The sequence below is a fragment of the Piliocolobus tephrosceles genome, chromosome 5 (genome assembly GCF_002776525.5).
Source record: "Piliocolobus tephrosceles isolate RC106 chromosome 5, ASM277652v3, whole genome shotgun sequence".
NCBI classification, from domain to species: Eukaryota; Metazoa; Chordata; class Mammalia; order Primates; family Cercopithecidae; genus Piliocolobus; species Piliocolobus tephrosceles.
Window position 1 is genome coordinate 20,678,564 of NC_045438.1, and position 4,626 is coordinate 20,683,189.

At 57.3% G+C, this 4,626-nt stretch overlaps 1 pseudogene; it reads left to right on the forward strand.

Annotated features, from left to right (window-relative positions):
- The first annotated feature begins 1,053 nt into the window (after nt 1-1,053).
- LOC111530898 lies at nt 1,054-1,948 on the forward strand (annotated as a pseudogene).
- Nucleotides 1,949-4,626: the final 2,678 nt, after the last annotated feature.

Consider the following 4,626-nt stretch of genomic DNA (forward strand, 5'->3'; position numbering starts at 1 on the left):
CTTTCCGCTCCGGAAGCGTCGGGGCCGGGGCCGGGGCTGGGAGGTGCCCAGGGCCTAGGGGGGCCGCCCTGACCACCGGGGGAGACGATGGAGTCCGGGCCTCCGGGCGGCGGCGGGAGGGAGTGAGGGGGGCGCGGCAGGGCTGCTCGTGGGGGGGTGAGGCTGCACTCGGGGGTCCCTCCCGGCCGCGGTCTCGGCCCACAGCACAGAGGTGCCCCCAGAGCCTCAGTCCGGGGTCCCTGACACGGAGCACAAACCCGGGTCTCTTCGCGCTCTTGGGGACGGCGTCTGCGGGTCCCTGGGCACCGAGGCCAGCAAAGCCAGAAGAGGCAGGTGGCACTGGACCCCGCCTGAGCACCCAGGCACCGAGGCCAACAAAGCTGGAGGAGGCACGTGGCACAGTGCCACCCCCCCAAGCCCCCGGGCACCCACCCTGGCCCAGGGCACGGGACAAGAGGCCTCGCCTCGCCTTCAGGACCCACCATAGCACCCGGGGCGGTGGAGCCCACCTGAAACTGGGTGGCTGTGAAAGAGATCATGGGCTCAGGCTCAGACACTTGTCCTGCCCGAGACCGCCCCCGGCCCCCTCTCTGCCACCTGCCCTCAGAGGCTTCTCCGGGTGGCCACGTGGACCCACAGGAACCAGCCTCTCTTTCCACCTAGGCTCCTCTCACATTAACTCCCAGAAACAGAGGGGAAGCTGCCCTAGGAGAAAGAAAGGATGAGAAAGAACCCTGATGGCAGCAAGACAGGGCTGGGGGCAATTCCAAAGCTCTGAAAGGCCTGGAGGGAAATAAGACTCCTCCGGAGGGCGCCTGCCCCAGGATAAAAGTTTTATTTACAGGTTTCAAAGAGGCCAAGATGGCGGTGGCTTCCTTCAGGAGAAAGCGGCAAAATCCACGTCCACGCCCAGATCCCTTGTGCTTTCAACTTTTCACCAGTAAACCATTTTTCTATGTAAGAGCAAGTGAGTTCCACAGTGCGGGGAAGCCAGTGGAGAGGAGCACGGCCTCACCTGGCTCATGTCCTGTTTCCAGTTTGCCCTGAAAACAAATGACTAAATCCAAGGAGGAAGAGCTTGGAGCGTGCCTGGTCCTCAGCCTCAGTGGGGCTGGGGCCTGTGACCTACTGTGCAGAGGGCCAGTCCCCAGGGCCGTGGGGAAGGGGCTGTGCTGCCCAGAGTGAGCCCCCAGGCGCCCCCAGCCTGCTGCAGCTGCCTGGGGTGCCACACTTTGGTCCCTCCTCAGGTCTGGGCTGCACTCTCCGCTGGTCTGGGCTCAGCCACCAAGCTCCAGGCAGTGGACGAATCCACTGGGGTGCAGGAAACTTCAGCTTCAGCAGCCCACCCGGCCTCCGCAGTCTTTCTCTCCAGGGTCTCATTTCAACGTGGCCTTTTCTGCTGCGACTCAGCTGTCCTGGGGGCCAAGTTTGGGTGTGTGAGGCCAAGGAGATGCATTGTGTTCTCGCGGAAGACAGACACAGCGAGAGAGCCCGGACACACGGACCCAGCTCACCAACCGCAGCCAAACCACCAATTCTGTCCCATGGCCCTTGGTGACCGGTGACAGGGGAGGGAAAGAAACGTGGCCAGCTTGCCCCAGACCACAGGCGAAGACAGGTGGGGGTGGCCTGCTGGCGCGGGCTTAGGAGCTGGGGCCACGGTCCAGCCTGGCGCCCCTCTCTTGGGGCAGGAAGTTCCCTCTGTCTCCTCGCGCAGGGGCACTCAGGAGAGCCTGGCACAGGACCTCAGGAGCTCCCAGAGCAGCCTCAGCAGCCGCAACCCCTCGACCTTGTCCAGCATCACACCCCGCTGCCAGGGAGACAGACCGAAGAATCCCACCAGTGTGCGGGAGAGGAAGTCTGCTTTAATTCTGTTCTTGAAATAATAGCAGGCGAAGATGCGTGTTTCATAATTAATTCCTCACTTCTTAGGAATTGCAGCGATTAGCTCGTCATTCCTTCATTATCAGGAAGAATTGTGAGTCCTGCTATTCTCACTGTGCAGCCCTCGGCTAAGTTTTCTAAAGGGAACATCACAGTGTCTTCCCTGATCTCAGCCAGGACGAAAGGTGAAGTCTAGCACGATGACCCGCGCAGCCTGCATCGCTGGATGCCCTTCCTTCCCGGTCTCTGGGCACAGGTGCGGGGGCCGTGCGCGTGCCTGCACATCCAGGTTCCTCCGGGCACAGGTGCAGGGCCGTGCACCAAGTGCCCCACGGTTCCTGTGAAGGAGTGCAGTGGCTCTGTAATTTTTGTCCTCAGCTCGGGTTTACCACAGCTTAGGCCTTTGGGGTCATTTTAAAGTAGTAAAGAAGCTTGAGAGGTAGTCCCAAACCAGGTGGCCCATAAATCATTACTGGGTTCAAAGAATAATTATCATCAGAAGAATTTATTTGCATATAATTGTAACTGCCCTGTGGACACTGTACATGGTTAAATCAACACCAGGAGGGTATTTTGGTTTCTAAGAACTTTAAAAATATAAGGCAGATGGCGCTAATACAGACAAGCAATGAATGAATAAGAATTCATAACAATGAAGCTCTAATGCAATGTATGATTGAATAGGGCAGCTTAGAAGCCTGGAAATTAGGAGGCTCGGTAAGATGAATTGGGTAGTGGTTTCCAAGCCTCCAACCAGCACTTGGAAGAGACCCCAGGGATCAGGGTGTCTCCAGAACCCAAGCCAGCTCTGCATGTCCGGCGAGTGCCTGCAGCATCCTGGCACTGAGATAGCATCGTGGGTGGCCAATGGAAGGATGCGTTCGATGGAAGGGAGAGGAAACGGCCCTAATAAGGAAGGGAAAACCTCTAAGCTGGCTGGAGCTTCCAAGTTGTCCACCTGAGGACTTGGAAAAGCCGATGATCTGAGCTTGCATCCTCAGGGCTGAGGGTAAGCAGGAGTGAGGGTAGCAGAGATGAGAGCTTGAGCCAAGGAGTGAGGGGCGTGACCCACCCCTTGCTTGAGCGTGGTCTGTGCTGATGATGCGCTTCTCACCGACAGCAGGGCACAGTGTGTGAGGCGTCCAGTCTGCGATTGGGTTAAAAAGACTGTGGCTTTTGCTTTGGGGGCACCCCGGGCTCATGCTGTCCCTTGCCCTCTGCCCGTCATGAGAACACTTGGCAGCCCTGGGACAGGTTCACAGGGAGGACCAGGGCCTGTGGGCAGCCTGGCGAAGGGGCTCAGAAGCAGGTGTTCCCACTCCACAGGAGCCTGCAGGGGCAGGAAAGAGATCTGGGGGGAGAGGAAAATGTTTGCCATTTAAGTTGCGATGCTGGTTTCCTGGGTGCGTACATATGTTAGGCTGATTAAACTCTATACTTCAGTTGCATGCTGTTTATCGCAGTTTAGTTATATGCTAATGAGGCTGTAAAAACTGGGGAGGTAGCATTATTCGTGGAGAAGAAAACACTTAGATTAAACAGGCAGTGGGAAGATACGGTGTTCAAGGGAGGTGAGCCCAGACGTGCAGATGCTGACCGTAGACGGCATTTGTTAGGTGATGGAGAAGCTGGCATGCGTTAGACCTGGCAGGGGTTTGAAGATCTTCCGTCTGTGTTTGGATGGCCACACTGGCTGCAGGGCTTGTAGACAGTGTTGTTGAGAATTGGCTTGAGTGCAAAGGTTAAAATGTAGAGTCACTCTGGGGAGTAGAAAGTTTTGCCCTTTTTGAAGGGTAGGACATGACCTTTAACACACCCACCGTCAGCAGGGAGAAGAGGAATGAGGAGCACAGGAAAACAGGCCAGGGAGTTCATGGATGGAAATGGCATCGTGGGCAACAGCCACACACAAAGATGGACGAGGACCCAAGAGAGAACCGGCGCTGCTGTGCACCTGCCTGTCAGTTCTCAGTGGAGAGACGCACTGTCCACCTAGCCTCCGTTTGTGGAAACGCTCCTCTTCCAGCCCGGCCCTTGCTCTGGCTGGGCCTGGGGAGGAATGGCTGTCATCACGGACAGTGGCCTTTCCTAGCCCTGACCCTGCACAGCGCCTTTGGAGTGCATAGTGCTGGTAGACAGGAAGTCAGTAGATCCATGGCAGGGTCCCGGCTTCACGGTGGGTGAGCCATGTGATGTTTGGGCGAGTGCCCCACGCTCTGTAAGTCTCTCCACTGAGCTGGGCGTGCATGTGGTGCTCTGTGGCAGTAGCACATGACGACTCCTGCGTGGAGGTCTCGTCTCAGCAGGGGCAATGCCTTGCACCCCAATTTTCAAGCAGCAGCCTGAGAGTCCTGGGAGGCCTGTCTTTTCCTGTCGGTCTTTCTGTTGCCCCCACCACTCCCATATTTCAAGCTTCACCAAGTCCTGTTAATCTTGTTTCCAAAACATGCCTGGAAGCTTCTACTCCTGGCTCTGCAGCCTCCACCTTTCTCTGACCTCTGCAGACACTTCCTCACATCAGCCCTGGATGACTCCAGGGGCCTTCAAAGGGAGCCCCTGCTTCCTGTTCCCCTCCCCTGCGATCTGCTGCCTGTGTGTTCCCAAGGGGCAGCTTCCTCCATGTGGATGGGACCGTGTTCCTGTTCCCCCGAGACCCACTGTTTTTCCGTGTGAGTGGGATCGTGAGCATCTTTCCTCAGTAGATGTTCTCTTTGCGGTGGAATGAAACCTCAGCCCCCCATG